General features: G+C 29.4%; 1 protein-coding gene across 1 annotated transcript in view; it reads left to right on the top strand.

The window, feature by feature from the left end:
* Positions 1-12,445: 12,445 nt before the first annotated feature.
* Positions 12,446-21,535, top strand: part of LOC125064206 — a 43,377-nt gene continuing 34,287 nt past the window's right edge. The window contains exon 1 of the mRNA XM_047671144.1: positions 12,446-12,572. The gene's annotated coding sequence lies outside the window, so the exon portion shown is untranslated. The remainder of the gene's footprint in view (positions 12,573-21,535) is intronic.

Raw genomic sequence — 21,535 nt, 5'->3', positions numbered from 1 at the left:
TACATACAATACATAATTATTGTAGACAGTGATGAATTGTATGCGGATCATACACTTAATTCATAATTCTGTATACCGTTTAATTGTGTTATATCGGTAATGTGATTTACATAATAATGACATCACTGTTCTTTTCTATTCTATTCAGTATGTTTTGTTACTTTATAGTAAAGGAATGTTCTTTATGAGAGTATAGTACGACTCGTACTCGTCGACAGATGTATTGTAATCATCAATTTGACAAATTTATTTGGTTATATGACATTAAAAGTTATTACGTTTGCTCAAAGATCACTTTCATATAAGAAATAAATAAAGATTGTTGATTTTGAAGGCGCATTTAATATAGATGTGATCGCTTTTAAGATTTTTACCGATGATACATCTAAGTTGTAATCTTAAATTGTAAGTGAATCGTGATTTTAATTAACTGCAAAATGGTTGCTCAAAAGATTTAAAAAACATATATACATAATAGTTAATTTTATAATTGAACAGTTATTATTTAATTATTAGTATTTTTTTTTTATTTACTCTTCTTAATTAGAACATATAGAATGAAGCCATTATTAATAGTTATCGAAATACACTTTTGATAATTCGTTCAAATATACTCGAACGACTTCAAATACAATTTATTATAATTGATCATTAAAGTTCTATTGGGAAAACTCGTCTACTGTTAATGCGAAGGGTTAAAGCTTATTCAATCACGCTTCAGTGTGAGTCTGACGAATATATTTGCTATTGTTAAACAAAGATTTTTTTCTAAAATGTTCCGGTCATTGTATTAGACGCTTGTTAAAATTCCCTGTTATTTTAATATCACTTGTCCAATTAAAATTAAATTACGGTAATTTCGAAAACACCGTGCACATAATACAATACGAGTCGCCCGTCTCAGCTTCACTCGGATCGAATAAAACGGTATAAAAAGTCTCCATTGAAAGATAAAAATGCAACTGCAACAAACAACGAAAATCTTGTTTTGTTTTAAGCCAATGCTTCCTCTGGCTAACCAGAATAACACATCGGTTTATCACAATCAGATGAATGTATTAGGAACGCATGGAGAACAAATATATAAACATTCATTTTTATATATATTTATTTGTGAAAATATTTTATCTGATGCATGCTGTTCGACGAATATATCCTTCATGACCGAGCACGAGATTAATAACTAAACTAATTGCGACTGCTATTAGAACTGATTAGAGATGGCCCAGTGGTTACAACGCGTTCATCTTCACCGATGACTACGAGTTCAAACCCACTTAATTTTCATGTGCTTAATTTTTAAATTCATCACGTACTCAGTGTAGAAGAAAAACATCGCGTAGTAACGCGAAATGCATGCGTCTAATTTCAATAAAATTCTGCCACATGTGAATCCACCAACCCGCTTTGGAGCTGCGCGGTGGAATAAGCTCCAAATAAACTTCGCAAAGTGAGATTAGACCAGCCCAGCTCTAGCGTGCTATCTATTTAGGCTGATACGTTTTTTATTAGAACTAGCGACCTGTGATCAGGATCCTGTGTTCTATCCAATCGACATAATGAGCTTTCTAAGAATTAATTAATTATTATTATTAAAATATATAACAATGTGCAGATTTTTTTTCATATTTCACTTTAATAATTATTAAATTAAAAATGTATTATCATATCGTTCATTTTAAATTTGTTTCACGTAAATCTTCATTTAAATACATCTTGTTTATTAAGCAGCATTTCCGTAAACAATATCAAATTCCATTGACAGAATGAAAGCTTGCTTACATTGCTAGCGACCCTTTCCTGTTTCGTAATCAATATTAACTGTATTATATCCAAACTGGACGTAATATTTAAATGCGCTATTCGAAAGCAGTGTTTAATAATTATTCACAAGTAATAAACGTCATCAAATAAAAGCCGTAGTTATTTTTAGATATTCTATACATAGTAATAACATTATGACATTTCGGTTTTGATTTGAATGTATATGGTTTGATTTTCGAATTTTAAATATACTTCATTCAAATCGATTTTGATAACCTTTTTTAAATCGTCATGTTATATGATTTAATTTGATGTAAATTTATCAAAATATTAAAAAAAGAAAAACAGAAATAAATCTTGGGTTCTTAGATTGGCGGGCTTCGAGATAGATTTATTATTACATAGTTTTCGATATTATTTGTCAACATTAGCTTATATTTAAAAAATAGAGAAAACATTCGTTTGTCCCTATATGGGTTGAAATTGCGTGACTAGTTCTATATAAATCAAATCAAATCAAATTATTCTTTATTTAAGTAGGCTTTTACAAGCACTTTTGAATCGTCATTTAACAAACTATATTAAGTTAAGCTACCACCGGTTCGGAATGTAGATTTTACCGAGAAGAATCGGCAAGAAACTCAGTAGTTACTCTTTTTCAACATTTGAAAATACAGCCACGTTAGTTAAATACAATCATATGTGTATGTAGTATATCCTGCCTAGACGTCAACAAGTATCAACTACACGCTTTTTTATATAAAGTTTAATGGATTGTAGTTAGCGTGTTGTATGCGTTTATATAAAATACTAAAACTTATAAAGTAAAAACTTTATAAAGTAGTTATTGGCAATTAAATTGGCGTATTTCTATGCAGATTAAAAAAAGTTCGCGAGTCGTATAAAGTAATAAAAAAATAATTAAAGAGCCAACTGGCTTTAAATTTTAAAGAACAAGTGTGTGTCATATTTCTTTATAATAGTTTTGTTTTGATTCGTTTCAACATTGGATTGGTCATTACTCGACAGATGTGCGATTATAAACAATCTACTGCAATAAGCTTGGCAATTCAATTAACAATTACAAAGTTTGCTGCATTTTATTATCTATATTTAAAAGTCAAGGGAAAGGTGATTTCAGTGTAAAGTCATGTGTGAATGTATTTAATTACATTCTTGATAGGCCAGTATTTTTTATACGTAATATCATTACAAATAATTGCAAATCAAGTGTTATTTATGACTTTTTCATTTCTTTTTATTGGAATTAATTGAATTTGACTTATTACTTTTTAGCTCTTGGCGTAATAGAGGAGGTCTTTCAAGTTATTTTTGTATTAGGTTCTTTGTTTGAAAGGTAACTTGAGTAAAAAAAGTATACAAAATAAAATCTGTTTCAACCCTTTTACAGGGTCATATGGTTATTTTTGTTCAAAGGACGTAAAGCTCAGAAGGTGAATATTATGTCAAAATAATTATCATTTTTCTTTCGAAAAAAATCTCGTTTTTTATTTATATTAAATTTATTCAAAAATGGAAAAAGGTCTTTTTAACAACTTTTTTTATTTCAAAAATAATATTTTTTTGTTTTGGGTATTATATTTCATAAATAAAGTGTGTTTCATTATTGGTGGTTGTTATGTTCAAATTGTTATTGTTATTTTTAAATATCGTCCTACCGTTTGCCAAATTTCAGGATCAAAAGTCGCCGTGATCGGCCGTGAAGTCAAAACGAACAAAATAATAATATGCATTTAACTTACATCTAGACACGCGGTAGCGTGTCAGCCAAGTTCTAGTAACAGAACTGGCTAGTAGCACCGTGTGTAATATTACACGAACCATTTGGAGCCACTTTTGACCTCCTCATAACTCAAAAACTATTTGACATAGATGTGTCAAATTTGGCTCATATATTGAGACTCGCGAGATACATATGTGTTCCAAATTTCATAAACGCATCTCAAATGGTTATTTAGATATTAACGTCTAAAAATCGACATTTTTATCACTGACTGACCTATAGATCAAAACTATATCCTACTTCCAGGTGACCTAGAAAGTTCAAATTTGGCATGCAGGTAGATAATTAGGCCAATATAACGGAAAAAATCTGAAACTGGTAATTTTTTATAATTTTATTATAATTTTTCATTTTATTGGGTCTATAGGAACACTTATATACTTAGTTCCTGTAATAACTGTAATAATAAAAAAATGATGTAAGAACCAGCAATCAAAACTTACGACAGCCGGTCTTCAAGTGGATTTTAAGGTCTTCACGTGAATATATAACAAGTTGAATACCCCCCTTAAGTTTTTTAAATCCAAATATTTCCGTTTTAGTACTTATGAGTATAGCCGACTTTCGTATTTATTACGTTATTAACTAGCATTTAGCGCACATCAATGGTGCCAAATAATTATACTTAAAAAAATAATAATAATAGGCATTTCGGTACACGGCGCGCGACGCGACGCCGGAGCAGCGGGTTAGGAGCGTTGCGATTAAACCTTAACGCGGACGTGTCTGAGCGAGTGGCAACCGCGCTCATAAGAATTATTTCAATACCTTCCGATGGAAACTGCCTAGTCTATTCGACTGCATATTTTTTGTTTGAGTATACTAGTATACAACAATAAAAAAGGTTTCGTGAGATTGTAGTAGAGTATGTATATCGTAACTGGAATTATTTAAGTTTGTACTCTAGCGCTACAAACGGGGATCCTTATTGCTTGGAAGAACAGTATCGAGCAAGCATGCTGATGTCAGCAAAGGACTGATGAATGGGTCCAATGGAAAAATAGAGAAGGTACATTGGGAACGTCGATAACAGCAATAGCGCACGTAAAATAACAATTCAATTTAAACATAATTTAATTTGCGAACTAGAAGTCAAAACCAAGTTACAGATATTAAGTAATGTACATATATGTTCAAAGGAAACAATTCTCTATTTGCTTAGCATATTCTACTACTATAAACAAATCACAAGGCCTTCGCCTTGACGGTGCTCTTTTCGACATAGGCTCCTCTATATTAAGTAAAGAGCAGGCTTACGTTGGCCTCTCTAGAGTTAAAGCCTTAGATGGAGTACATCTTATCAATTTAGGTCCAATTCAAATCAAGACACAAGAGAGCTCTATTGTAGAGTACAACCGTCTGCGCACGTTATACCACCCCTACTTGGCCAAATTAAGTATAAACAGAAAACGCGTAAAAAAAATCCGGACACTGAATGAGCAATTCACTCGAACATTTCAGAGGTACCTACAAGAAAAATAAGAATGTATCAAAAAAAAGACAATTATACCCCGTAAACGTAGGAAAATAGAATAGCTTAACAAAAACCATTTGGTATTAATTTTGTTATTAATAAGTACCTATTAATAATTTATATACAAAAAGTAGTGATATCCCATCAAAAACATAAATGTAAAAATGAGAGCCAAGTTAAATATTATGGTATATACCTTGGTTGTTGACTTCAACGACAAAAGAAGTGAGATCTAAATTTTTGCCAAGTTAAATAGCCCTTCTGAAATTTATTTATAACTACATAAAATAGCATTTCTTCTTATAACTTGGGATAATATATTGTTGCCTAAGGTCTGACTTGGCTAGTTCTTATATGTTTATAAACACAACTTGTAGTTTGTGTTTAGAATAACAAATTATAACTCAGAACATCTAAGAAGAATGGAAGACAGCTCAGTATTGCTTAGTTAGTATATACGTACATTAAGAGCTGCGATGGTCCAGTCACTAGAAAACATTAATCTTAACCAGATATTGCGAGTTCATATCTAGACAAGTACCATTGAATATTTGCGTGCTTAATTTGTGTTTATAATTCATTTGTAATAGAACTTACGAAGGCTATAATATAATTCTTATATGAGAACTAGCCAAGTCAGACCTTAGGCAACAATATATTATCCCAAGTTATAAGAAGAAATGCTATTTTATGTAGTTATAAATAAATTTCAGAAGGGCTATTTAACTTGGCAAAAATTTAGATCTCACTTCTTTTGTCGTTGAAGTCAACAACCAAGGTATATACCATAATATTTAACTTGGCTCTCATTTTTACATTTATGTTTTTGATGGGTCTATAGCTTTACAAGGGACATTTTGTTATGGTTGTCCATTCGCTCAAATTGGAAAAGGTGGATGAATTTTAATAAAATTTATTGAAGAGGCCAATGTTTTATAAGTAACCAGCGATCCGCCCCGGCATCGCACGGGTGAAATAATTAATAATTTATTTACTAATACTAAATATACTACAGAATGTCTTACAACGTTCACAGTTTTTTTTTTTTTTTGTCATTAGACAATACAAACCGCTATGTCCGTTAAATATTACAGATTTAATGTGCGTTTTAAATCTGTAATGTCCTCGAAAGTATTCATTCAAATTACATTTATGGTACTTAAAAATATGTTTATATACAACATAATTTTAGAAACCTCTAAAATAATAAGTGTTTCTCTACTATATTGTGCATGTATTATACATATAAACTTTCCTCTTAAATCAATCATTCTATTTAAAAAAAAAATCGCTTCAAAATCCGTTGTGTAATTTTAAAGATCAAAGCATACCCTGACAGACAGCGACAGCGTTACACACTCGTTAATCGTCCGTCTGCTTGACTAGAGTTTCCTCTACTTTCCTCTACTATATTGCGGAGAAGGTTTGCAGCCTATTGCATAACGCTGCTCCAATACTGGTTGGTGGATACATGTGGCAAAACTTCATGCGTTACATGCAGGACTCCTTACGATGTTCTTCTATAAGTAGGTTGGCTCTTATAAGTTGATTTAAATTGTAGATCAATATTAAATTTCAGTGGAATACTTTATACTTTATACTTAAGGAAGGTTTTACTATTTACTAGTAGTTCAAATATTGATAGAAAGTTGAACTTTCATTTCACTATTCACTATCGAATGTATTAAAAAAAAATTAGTGCACATTCAGTGTTTTTTTAGTTTATTGATTTAATATGAGCAACATTATATATTTGTTGCAGTATTCACATGAAGGTAATTTTAATTCAGAAAATAAGAATATTTTATCATTTTTTTACATAAAATTTAACATAATTTGTAAAGTTTTATTCGACAGATGCTGAACCTTAAAATGAGCAAACATAAATATTTATTGCAAGATTTAAAACGAGTTCTTAAGGCGTATCACTGATGACGTTTATTTTTGACGATGTAAACAATATTTTGTACTAGTTTTTTTTAGAGTTCCACACGAAACCACGCAAGACTCCAAAAATTAACATGGGATTCACCCTTATATGAAGTCTTTGTTTTCTATCCGTCTCTTCGTCCAGACCATTTTTCATAAGCGACTTCAATCATAAAGTACATATCGCTTGCCCTAGTTAGTTGTGAATTATGCCTTAATTTATCCGAGCAGCGCAGATATATTATTCACGGTGAAAATATTTATACACTGTGACATTTACTTGCATTTAAATCTATACAGTATTTTTCTATTATTTTACAATTCATAGACTTTTTTGACGTTCCAAAGGGAAAGTCATATAGTAATGATAATGACTTTGAATCTATCCTCACCGATACGTCTCTCGTACTAATAGTATAGACCGGAAGTGGGCAATTGTTAGGAGATGTTCACCATCACCATCAAATAAACTAGGCAATTTGCCTCATACTCGTAGTTTAAGTAAGATAAAATGATTTGTACATACTTTTATAACTATAGATATAAACATAGTGTTAAAATCATTCTCGCACTTGACTTGTTTTTAATTAATAAGTTTGCAAGGCGATCTGCACAATTAATAACAGTATTCGAAAACAACGCTCTTTTAGCGATCATGGTGATCAGCTTAAATAATAAATAGGTTTTGGACATATAATTTCCTTATGAGCTAATATATTATGATATTGCGTGTAGATACTCGTTGAACGATAATGTATATTTGAAAAGGATTTTTTAAGAAGGTAGACGACGTTTTGTTTCCTGCTTGTAGGAATATCTTCGCTTATATACATCGTCCCTGCAAGAAAAATAAATTACTCTATACATCAGAGCGCTACAGACCATTGTATCTACCATGGTACAAAATTTTACTGGTTTTTATACTGGCTGACGTTTTATTTAAACTGGAAACAATTATACAGGATATCAATGTTGATTGGTAGCAAAACTAAAGAGTAGGTGGTACTTACCCAGATTGCATTGCAAAAGGTGGTACACCAAATCTTACGTACTCTTATTAAACATGTCGAATCTACAATTAAATGAATAAATCAAATAAAATCAATTTTTCTCTAACATGCACTTTTGTTTTTTTTTTGATAAATTTTATTATATTTATTAACTCTAATAATAATAATTTGAAATTTATATAATTATTGAGACCTGTTCGCAGTAAGCCAAATTATTAATAAAATAAAGTTCAAGTTGATGCGGCTTAAAATTTATGACTTCCTGTTAACTTCCTGTACTTAAAATGATATTCTTATGTATAAAGTAGTATAGTTTATCACTTCGCTACTTAAAAACCCATAAAGATAGAAACTGTTACCTCATACAAAAATATAATATTATGTTCTAAAAATATAAAGTTGATATATCATATAAGTTATATTTAAATTGTAAAACTATGTTTGTTTTCCCATGAATCAATTTTGAAGACCTATAAATTTCAGCAAATAAGTCGAATGTCAAAAAAGACTAATGTTTTTTAACTACAAAATATAAATATGAAATAACTACGGTCAAACAAACGAGCAGTTAACAGATAGTACAATTTAATTTAAATGTCTACGAAAGTATATTTTCTTTTTATAATGTACAATTAGTAAATTATACGACTAACAAAATAATTATTCATTCTTCATAAATATATCAAAGTCAAAGTCAAAAATCTTTATTAAATATAGAAGTGTTTACACTTGCTTATTGATTGTCAAAAATCTACCACCGGTTCGGAATTTAGCACCTCGGACCTGAGAAGAACCGGCGAAAGAAACTCAGCGGGATATATATATATATTTTTAACCATTTTCCATGTACAATATAAATAAAAACTTTTTCCTAAAACGATTTCCTATTTTGAACCAGTGAATATAATAAAAAATAATATTCAAAATCATTTAATAGCCAAATAAGTAATACCCGATCATAAATATTATACATATAACATTTTTAAATAAAGAATTGAGAATAAATTTCCATTAAGAATTACTTAAAATAAGAAATTATAAAGAGTGAGTAACAACTACTTCCAACATATAATTTTTAATTAAAATCTATAGCTCAAAATAAGGTATTGCATCTTCCCGTTCATATTTTCTCTACAACAGAATTATTTATAGTGTTCATTATATGAATAGCAAAACCAGTTTGAAGAATATTTACATTCGTCTACCCTGATTAAGGTTCGGCTACTATTGAGGCTAATAAAGCATCCATAAATGCACGTCTAGTAACGATCTAACCTGCACGTGCTATCTCGTGGATTAGGACCGCATTCCCTCGTACATTGGAAAATATTCCACTTATGTTAAATATACCCTTTCATTTAAAGAGTATATATATTAAATTTTAGAATTCAACTATTTGCCCATATTTGATCTAAATTTTAAGTTTATTTATGTTATTTTGCTATTTAATTATTCTTAAGTATTTATTCTTTTTAACAATTTCAAAACGAGTAGTATATATGTACCTCTTATCTACAAAAATAAAATAGCCTTTGAATTATCCACAGCTGGGCTATGGACTCCTCTTCTCTGTAGAGAAGCGACCATGCTACTCCGTGAAGGGTTTAATGCATGGTCGGGATCAGGCTCCTTGACTCCCAAGCTAGAGATGAATTATAAACGCAAACTAAGCACATGAAAACTAAGTGGTGCTTGGTTGGTTTTGAATCTAAAATCTTAGGTTAGATTTTCATACAGTAGAGGCATTCTGTAAGAAAAATCGTGAAACTCCCTACATAACACGAGTGCGAAGTATTGGGATGTGATATACGACTTTGACTATAATAATTGTAGGATACAAGTATCAAAATGGCGTATCAACATAAGTCAATTATCAATATTTAACGAATGGGATACAAAGTTGATTCTTAAACCTGAATCGCGCTGTTGAATTATCAAAAAATTTTTTACTTTATTATTTAGCTGTATTTGCTTAGTGGCCGTTCGAGTGTGCAAAAACCACAAGACTTTCTTTAATTTGGGATGATTGTTTCATAGAGAGAATGTTATAATTTTTTTTTTTATGTTACGTTCATACGTACAGAATATTAACATACATTGTAAAATTACAACTGGTTAATTAATAAATTAAATTTTAATTTTAACCGAATATTCAATGTACATAAAAATGTAAATGTATTTTACATTTACATTTTTTGAATGTTTTTGGAGGAGGAAAATACAAAAAATAATTCAATAAATTTAGATTTAAAAATAAAAAATGTACCAATTAAGTTGATATGTTCTAAGAATTAAGAAGGTCCTAACTCTGATTGTAGTGCGATGCTTATTATATGGATACAGGAAAAAAATATAAAATGATCTCTTAAGATAATAGACTAAAAAAATTAAATACATTTATTTTTGTAAGAGCCATTCTATAACTATAAATTATTCGGTTAAAATATCGTACGTCACTCTAACTTGGCATCTTGTATTTGATTAACAAAAATTAGCAATCAAATTAATTTAACCAAAACTTGGCCCCTATTCTATACTTGGCAGCTCATGACACCCTGTTTTATTGCTTTTTGGTAAATACATTACATTTTATTACTTGATATCGAATGATTTTTCGTATATTGCAACATCTTTCCCACATGATACGAAATCAAATGTTAATTTACGACTAAAATCGTGGACAAGACCATAAAAGTGCAATGTTCAAATTTTGGAATCTTCGGTATGGGCAAACATGTATCAATTTAGAATGTACTTATATTATTTATTAGGAGGTATCAAAATAATTCCACGTTGAGCCTACAATCTTTACCATATATGATTATAGATACTTAAAGAATGCCAGTTATTGGTATTTGACTAAAAATATATTAAAAATTTTAATCGTTTATAGATAAATTTGCTTAATTTTATATAGAAGATGAACTATAATAATATATGTACAACTATATTTAGGGATAAAGAGCACCTAATTAGTTTTGTCGTTAGAATTATGTTATGCTTACATGTAGTAGGATACGAATAAATTTGGATTGTTTATGTAGTATGTTATTGTATGTGCCACGTATTTATATCATCAAACTTTGCCCTTATATGTACATATAAAACGTCACGTCAATAGTCTAAATATAAAGCGAATCAAACCCTCTCCAAAATATGTCTTATGTTTTGGTATAAGTTTCATGTATATTAGTTTAGTATTTTTTAAGTTAGGCATTCTAAATAAATATTATTGTTATATTGCAATGTGACTAATGGCTTTTAGGGCTTCAGCCCAGGGCCCCGTGGCTAAGTTAAGTCAAGTCAAAGTCAAAAATAGACTATAATGCGAAAGAATCTATAACTTAATTAAATTAAATATCGTATGGTTTGCAGCCCTGCGAGTCCTGCAATTAATCAAACCCATTCAATTAATTTAATTTATGTCTACGTTCAGATATGTCTTAGGTGGGTCCCTAAGTAGTGTTAGCCCAGAACCCCCTAAACTTACGGTCCGGCCATGCTTTTTAAGGAAGGCCTTCTGATTAAAGTACGTTACTATTTAATTTAAATTTAAACATTACAATTAATCTATTTAGAATTGATGAATATGTGTTATTGTTGCATCGGCCATGCGAGGGGAATCCGTTAGTTCCCAGCAATGGACGTTACGTCTCGTGTATCTTTAATTACATAAGGTCATGTACCTTTCACTACTAATCATAGCAGTGCAAAATATTGACACAACCGGTGTACACATAGTGCATGCCCAAATATATATTTTTGTATTATAAAGGGAACGCCTGATGCATTTCTTTTATTTTATTATAAGGCTATATTTAAAGTGTCGTTCTCAATGATAACATTTTGATATGATAACGAACCTTTTCTCAAAGCACCAAGACCGAATTTCAATTGATTCAATTGAATTCGATTTTTTCTGTATCGTTAACCCCGTTGAACTTTTTCATTGAATTAATTCTCCAATTCTCAAAATGACTATGTTTCTATGTTCTTTAATTTATTTATAAACGTAACGTTTAACATTTAATATAATATACATTGGCATTAACATAATGCCTCAAGTGAATTGCGATTACCAAATGTTAGTTTAAATATAGCACTATAGTTCAAATATTTTATTAGTACAATAAAAAAAAGTTATTCTATTTACAAACATAGGTTATAACATCATGTAGAGTTAATGATAGATCAATATTGGAATAATAAATACGTCTTTGGTAGAAAGGTCGCTCTACTAAGCCAAATATCCAATTCACACGGAGTTCACAGAAGATCCACCGAAGCGTGAAGCATCCATTCATAATAAGTCATCGATGTTGAAAGATTATAAAGGAATAGTTTCAAGCGTCGTATTTCAATGTTTCGCAAATATATATTTTTTTTGTATCGCAAGCTTATCCATGGAGTTATCGGTTATCACGACGCTTGAAGGTACGCGTGCGGCACGGAGGAACAGTTGATGTCCGCGCGTCGGGGAAGGCGCATCCGCTAGCCGTTTGCGTTTGGTGACTTTAGTGTTCGATAAATTACGAGTGCTTTGAGGATAACATTACTTGTTCGTGCAACCGTCACTGATCGAGACTGAGGGGTGCGTTACGTTTATTTATTCATTTATTTATATATTGTGTTAATTAAAACATTCGTAATTTTTGTTTATAATAAATTATGTAAAACATTTTTTTTTCTAGAGCGTAGGCCTTAACGCAATAAGTCATGAATAGAGATGTTTCCGTCTGAAACGTTAATGAATAAAAAATTACGCAAGCCCGAATTATGAGTAGTTAATAAGCTTTCTCTGCATAAAGTAATGTACAACCGTGGCCCATGACGAATATTTATTTGTCCGAAAGCAATATGTTACAAAATTGTCGTTGTTATACCGAATATTAATCGTATTTTTTATGTATCTGACAATGAAATCAATTGCGGCGGTGGAAACTGATGAATTAATAAATTGAAATAGTTACGTATGATATCAATAGAACTTATTTAAATTATAAATAACTTGTATTTATTTACCTTTTACATAATAATAGAGTTTTAATAATGTATCAATAGTTACACTAGTAACATTAAACATGATTTTTTTTTAAATATTATTAGTTTATATCTTGAGTTTAATTAAGACATTGAAATTAATTTTGCATTAGTTATATATTACTAAATACCAAGAGTTTCCTTACATTTAATTTTTATAGAAGAGATAATGATCTTAGCAGTTAAAGCGAATTCAATTAAACAATTACTATGTAAATAATGTTTCCCCAACAATGTATTACATAAAGCATATATCTTATGTGATTTGAATTTAATTCATATAAATTTGATTATAATTATATGCACGTACTGTTTAGCAACAAACTCGTTGTTATTTACCTAACGTATGTAATTATACAAAAATATTTATATGATTCTACGTTTTGCTATAATTATTTTCTTAGTAACTCTACCGGATTCTACCGGAATTTGGAACACACGTGAATTATCTCAGTATTACGTTTGAATTGTAATTGAATAATTTGAATCTTAATTATTCAACGTATTTATGTTTTTTTTTATAATTGTCAAAAAGTCATAATACGTCACATATAAATTACAAATTGTATTTAGTTTCGAAATAAAGATATATTTTTATAATAATTTAAAAATAATGACAAAGCCGTGAAATAATAGGCGCGTCTGGGGTAGAGTGCAAATATTAAAATACAAAGTTGAACTACAATGTTATAATTGACAAATTTAAATGTTGTAGTTACGCTAATAAAAATAGGAACCTCCTAGGTGGGTACAAGAAGTAAGGCCAAAGATTTGAAACTATAAGAGGCATATGTCACACATGTAAGAAAAATTACATCGTGACATTATAATTACATATTGTACGTTATATTATGCATTGCCTTCAATCTCGACAGAGCAAGTGCAGAGCAAGTTGACTTGTCTCAACATTCATTACATATCTCATCGAGACGTATTTTAAAAAGTCGAATAATCTTGTATTAAATTTTTCCCATATTGTTAAGTTCTTAATGTCAGAAATAGAAGGTCTATTTCTGACATTAAGAACTAATTTTGTATTAAATGTCGCAAGTGATGAATTTGTTTATACAATTACGTAACTTATGTCTATAACATAAAACAGCTATAAAACTATTCCTAATCACAAAATTCGCTTAAAAAGTCTAAAAACACGTGTATCTAAGTGATAATATACATTCCCGACCATCACAACCTTGTTGCAAGTATAATAATTATTCTGCTATTTGAATAAATTATCATAATAGATTATTTTATTGTTTTTTAAACCTATGACATTTTTATGATACGTTCATTTTTAAGAGATGTATTTTACAAATAACTCTTTTAAACCACTTTTTTATTTCGAAACGTAATATGAAATACGTAGATAACATGTATTCTATCGCGATGGTCATAAGGGTGGTATTGATTAAATGTACATTGGATATAACTATTTAAATCGGGCAGCCTATTTATGTAAGGTAAAGATGATGATGACAGCCTGGTGCTATATGATAAATCAAATCAAATCGAATTTAAATATTCTTATTGATGTTGACTCTTATCTGAATCGTGTCACTAGATTCAATTTAATCTGTAGATAAAAACGGATGGGAATGTAGAATCTAGCTAGAAAATGAAATACATAAACAACTTTGTATTAAATATTTATGGAAAAATGCTATTCAAATTCCAATGTCTATGGACCCTTATAATCAAGTAACCTTTTGCTGCCATTTAAATTAAATATGAGTAATTATGAATAAAATTATAATAAGGTTTAATCAAGGAAATTAGTCCTGTTCCGCTATTTATATGTATTCATATATCAGAAAATATCTTATCATATAATACATTTAGAGTAAAGTAGCCTGATAATGTACCACTGCTGGGTTAAGGCTTCCTCTCCCATTTGCGGAGAAATTTCGAAGAGTTTCCGTCACCCGTATTGGAGGAGCCTGGTGGAATTAACTCCAAACTTTCTCCGTAATACATTAAAAGATCCTTAAATATCTAGAACTTCAAAAATTAAATTTATCAGATAGTACATCTCAAATTGATACCATATATGTACTTCGTCCTAATATTCTTGGAATTATACAACAGCGTAATAATTCTAATTCAGATAGGACAGATAATGCGTGTTATTTTATAATAAATTATAAATCATTTTAACATATTCTCTTAATTTGAATTACACACGGTTATAAAGAAAATCAAGGCCAATGTTAATTAATTGATGAATTAATAATAAGTGTTTAAGTGTTATTATAAATATTGCCAAGGCAAGAGCTACGATTTGCGCCTTTGATGCTACTCATATTTTCTATATTATTATATACGTTTTACTGTTGTTAATGTACATCATTGGCAATTGTAATCTAGAAAGCAAATTAAGCCGACCTCTAGGCTTAATAACAGAGGTTGAATGTTTATTTTAAAATAAATATTTCCAAAAATATCCAAAAAAAATTAAGGAATATAATTATAATCCTTTCGTATTTCCTTTATACAATTTGACTCGTCAATGATTTTTTATGTCTTTAAAATGACGTCCGTTACTAATACTTCGTATTATATTATTTACAAATTGAAATGTCATTTCACTTGATAAGTCGTTTAAAAATGTTCAACTAGATTTGGGAGATTTGAATTTACTTAAATAAAAGTTTAATAGATGTAAATGATTTTTAAAGTATACTCTCTGCACTTCAATCTTGGGCAGTGATTGTTAACGAACTAAAATATATAATATGGGTCAAGATGAACCATTTATATTAACATAGTCAATGACATAACACGATGACATTAAATTTTTAAACACAAGGAAAAATAGTTTCCTAAACAACACAATTCTGCAATACACTTAAAACGTGACTTAAACTATGTTTCAGAGCAAGTAAAATCCTAAAACATCGCCCTAAGTCGAATAAAAACTTATAAATTAATTGTTATTCTAAAAGCTATTAATGTCAGATTGCAATCTCGATATGATATCAACACTCAAATGTTCATGTACAAAAAAATAGCAAGACGAGTTGGTTATTTAAATATGTAGCTTATAAATAATATAATGCATTTAAATAAAACGTTAAAACTGCTTCCTTATATTTAATGGATCACTTTTGAATCTAAGCACACGTACTCGTATCTAGGACATTCATTCCCGATCATCATACGACCTTGTAAATTTAATTATTGTAGCATTTGACTCGAGTAAATAATAATAAGATTTTATTTAGATTTTAATTGAAGTTGCAAAATCTGACAACATAGTACTTAGTTGTTTTATCCAATGATTAACTACTCAGATCAATCAATGAATCTATCAACAGAATGCTCTAAGCATTAATTAATTTCAATTTGTATATTGGTTGTAAAAATGATCAGTCTTTGAATAAATTATAGCAACTGTATATACCATTATAAATATGTTAATTAATTAATTGTAAATATAATTTACAATATTAATTATGTAATCGAAATTGGATAAAACAAAATAAAAGCAATTTACTTTACGTTATTTCATTATATTTATATTAAATAAATTAATTGAAAAGCTTAATCGTAAAGGAAAAAAATACGTTGAGCAAATATTCTTAGAGTTAAATAATAAAAAACAATTTTATTGCTATATTGATTACGAATTAACGAATTAAAATTAAAACAAAACATTTACTTATACAGAAGAACAAAATTATGCTGTAAATATAAAGTTATTCCTTTGAACATAGATATACGGTATGGTAGAAAGGCCTTCTGAATTTTATTGCATAATAAATAAATAAACAAATAAATATTGGACAACATCACATACATTACTCTGATCCCAATGTAAGTAGCTAAAGCACTTGTGTTATGGATATCAGAAGTAACGACGGTACCACAAACACCCAGACCCAAGACAACATAGAAAGCTAATGAACTTTTTCTACATCGACTCGGCCGGGAATCGAACCCGGGACCTCGGAGTAGGCGTACCCATGAAAACCGGTGTACACACTACTCGACCACGGAGGTCGACGATAGTATTTTGTGTTATTGTACCTATGACAATCCTTCTTCCAGCATCTCGTAGATATGTATTGTAAGATAAAAATATTTTTTTTTTATATATTTATACCACTACCTCATTAATCTAGTGACTACAAAAAAGAGATTCCACTTTTATTCGCGCTCAAATTGGTGGACTAAAACATATCCAGTGCATTAGGTAGTCTTCATTGAAAATGACTGCAAAAAACTTAGTACGCCAATTATATTAATATATAATAGGAGATATATGTTTCATTTCGTTGTGTATAATATTTAATGTAAACGCTGATGTGCTAACGTCGGATCTTTTGATATACAAGAAATTAGTAAATCAAAGCTGATGCATAATAATTAATTAACATAAACTTGGTATAAAATTTCAAGGCCCATAAATTAACCGGTAGTTTCATACAGGTACATTTTTGCGGAGTGAAGATTTTAAATGTTAAACGAGGAATTTTAACTTTTAATAAACAACATTTTTCTTACGGTTTTGTTTGTTAAGTTTTAAATGCTTAAGTTTGATAATTTGTCTAGTGTTTGCCAAATTAATAAAATTAATCCAAAAAATTTTTACCTGTACGATAAAATTATAAAATATTTTTATGGATATTTATATAATTAACTATGTTACTAATATAGAATATTTGAAAATCATATAACATTTTAACTCGGAACAAATCAATATTTTGCGTTTATATGTGTGCGTTTGAAGCTATTCACTGTATGATATTACTTATATACAATATAAGACGGTTATTTAAAAGCACTACTAATCAATTTAACATGTTATAAACTTAAGTGTCACTTAAAACCTACAATTTATAATTATTTGACGTACTAGATACGGCAAATGGAGTTGACCGATTTTAGTCATAGAACCAGGATGTGATAAACACGTCTTCAGTGAATCATATCAAACCTTTAGCAAAATTATAAATTACCATCCGTGATAATTATTATTTATCGCTGAGATAAAAATAAGCTGTATTAATAATTAAATAATAATAACTAGCTTCATTTTTTAATGATTAAATATAAGGTTAAAATAGACAATTGGTGTAGTTTTAAAACGAAACTATGAATTAATTAAAATATGTATTGCCACATAAAAAAAATTCTCTCAAACTCAATGTAATTTGACTAATTTTGAACGTATTCTACTATGTGAGGATATAAATTAAGCCTCGTTATATTTTGATAGTCGTTTTATTTTTTTAATATTATGTTAATTAATATTTGTATTCTAGATTATTCCAGATTACTATAATATAATAATTATTTAATCTTGTTACAAAAATAGTATTTTTATAAGGAACAAAATAATTAATTATATGTAGGTACTTCTATTGTAAAATGCGTTTTATGTATTGCTATAATTAAAAAAAATATTTTTTACTAAATTCACATGTATTAATTATTAATAAAAAGATACATTAATAAATATATAATTATGTATTAAAAATTCCAGGCGCAGGCAGTGGCAAAATAAGATGGAGTTCGTGGTATTTCTTAAACATTGTCAATGTTTTAAGTTACCGTTAGACTTCCCAATATACTATTTGTATAAGAAAAATTAGGATAACTTTAGACTTGTGTGATAAGTAATCATTACTATATTACTATTGGGTAGTTTTACGAGTTCACACGTCATATGAAAGTAGTTTAAAGCTTAGATAATTTATATGTCTAGATAGTGTCGCGCTACAAAAGAACAATCGGGCCATTATTATCTGGGCGTGCGTTACAGCTACGCTGGAAACTCTCAAACGTCATACATTACACGTGTGTGTGTACTTAGTGGCCAACAGATGGCCGATATTTTTTTCGACACTTTTCTTTTGACAGTCCTATAAATATAACGCTGGTAGATTTCCCTTATTAGCTTTGTGATGCTAATCTTGGTAGTCAACATCGACGCGCCGGTTATTCTATCACCAAACATAGCTTATTATTATTATTTTTCCGGTTTGAATCTAATCGAGTTAGAGTAATTACAGACACACGGGACATAACATGTTAGTTACCGTGATTGGCGGGGCGCTGACGTTGTAAGAAGTACTCGCGAAGGTGACCACTACTACGTAGGCCATTTGCTCGTTTGTCTTCACGTTAGCTACACGCAAATACATACAAACATACTCACACAGCCTCACATACATACTATTAAAATTGAAGAACTTTTGAAAACTCGAAATGTGATGGTTTTTATTATAGCTAAAAATTGAACTCATTTCACCAACCATATTGTAAAGCATAATACGTCGTGAATACCTATTTTATTTTAATACATTTTTATATCTAATAATTGTATTCCCCATTGAAAACAATTTGTATCTGGTATTAAATTTTATGTTGGGTAATAGATTAAGTTGTCATGAAACGTAAGAAAATTTTAATGTCATATATATTAAGAGGTAGTAAATAAAACTAATGTACACAATTATATATCAATGTCTGAAGTATATCCACTCGGTATATAATTATTACTTGTATGTAAATAAGATGTTATATAAAAACGCCATCTCACGTCGAAGTAGGAAAGTTAACACGCTGTTAATTTTTATTACATAAAACAACCTGGAACTGCGAGGTTTAATTAATATATTTAAAGCTATGAATTCTAAATTAACTTCATACATAAGTATTTTTGAAACGTCTAATATTAAGTAGTAATTCTTCGTAGAACAATCGCTTAGAAACTTAGTGCCTACATGCAGGAGAATAACTAACATACTTTCTTGGATATTCTCTGCGAATGCTTTTGTTATTATAAAACAAATGATATGTTACATACAAAATTATTCATTACTAGTAGTCATCCCAGCTTCGCTTGCATTTTAGGGGTTAGTCTTTGGTTGTTTGGCATAAAAATATACCCTATATTCTTCCTTGGGCTTCAAGCTTGCTTCATACCAAATTTGGTTTGGCCGTATAGGAGCAGACAGTTACATTAGTATGCAATTAGTACATATATTTATAACAAGTTTAATAGTTCTATATGTTGCTATTACTTTACGAAAGATTTTGTAATAAATAAGGAAGATGTCACGCGTAAGAAGTTTACACTGTGCCGTAATTCTTGTTAATTCTGCGTTTGCTTCTACATTTACTTGACAAAGCATCAAATTGTTCGTATTAAAAAGTAAACACTTATCGACATCTCTATAATCGACTAATGTTAATTTTACTTTTATCTTACTAAATTATGAATGATAAGTACAATTAAAACACTTGTAAGTATATTTGATTATTTATTTATATAAAAAACTGTTTTATAAAGGCATGGCAGCGTTACGTTGTATTATAAGTATTATACATCAAAGGAAAACGATATCGTATTAATGTTACGTTCAATTTTTTCCCGTGACCTTTTTGATCATTCTCGTGTCAATACCAGATGCAGGTTTAGTGTCAAATTTGTAAAGTTACACCCGAAAGGGGATTCGATTACAAAACAACCTTCGCTCGGTAACATTATCTGGCGTTTTCCATTCATCACTTTTAGTAACATTAACAATCTAAATTAAACGACTTTAGTTCATAATAAAATAAAAATATTATAATATTTACTTACTAAGTGGTACGGTTTTGAGCAAGTCTAAGTCAACTCACCATTTATTTTACCGTCAAATATTTGGTCTTGTTTTGTTCCGGTTCGAAGGGTGAGTAAGCCAGTGCAGTAATTAAGGCATCAGGCAAAATTTTAGTTATCAAAACTATACCGCATTGACGACGTTAGTAAAGGTATTTCTTATAGCGGCTACGTCAATGCTTAGGGGCGACCTAGGTTTTTTTTTTTAATTATTAGACTTCATTGCATTTTTTAATTAAATGACCGTTTCTTTTAAAAAATGAATTTATTGACTTTATTCATATGAGTCTACCTTGTTTTATTTCTAGTATCATATCGCATCGAATTATTATTTTTTGCGATGTCTTTATTGACCTAGATGTTTTGTGCAAGTTCTCTTCCTTAAAGAATCTCGTCTAGATATTAACACACAATATTACGGAGAAGTATGTAGACGAATGATAACTTAATATTATTTCGTTTAAATTTGGTTAACTAAAAATGTAAAACCACTTGAAGAACGATAATAAAACTTCGTATCATTCTGTTTCTAAAATGGAAAGGAATCTTTTTAACCTCGTTTCTGTTCTATTATGAATTAATGTCTATTGTTGCTCGCATAATTCGTTGAATTACACTTTAAGTGATAGCATGAAGTCACTTTTAGTAACTTCCGCTCATAGACTTTGTACACGCTAATGTTTGATAGTATACTAAATGTAATGTCTGTAAAATAATGTTAATTTGGTATCTTGTATGTTCCTTATGTCTGCAGTTATTCTAGGTTAAGTATTTCCGTACAAGAATACCAAGTTTACAGTTTTATCGGAACATAGCAACGTGTAAATGTATTTGGGATAAAATATCTAGTTGATTGGATTTTTTAAATTAAACTCTATTTGTAACAATTTGTATTATTGTTTCAA

The sequence above is a fragment of the Vanessa atalanta genome, chromosome 5 (assembly GCF_905147765.1).
Source record: "Vanessa atalanta chromosome 5, ilVanAtal1.2, whole genome shotgun sequence".
Taxonomy (NCBI): Eukaryota; Metazoa; Arthropoda; class Insecta; order Lepidoptera; family Nymphalidae; genus Vanessa; species Vanessa atalanta.
Note: the sequence above shows the minus strand (reverse complement) of the source record. Positions and strands in the feature narration are given on the sequence as shown.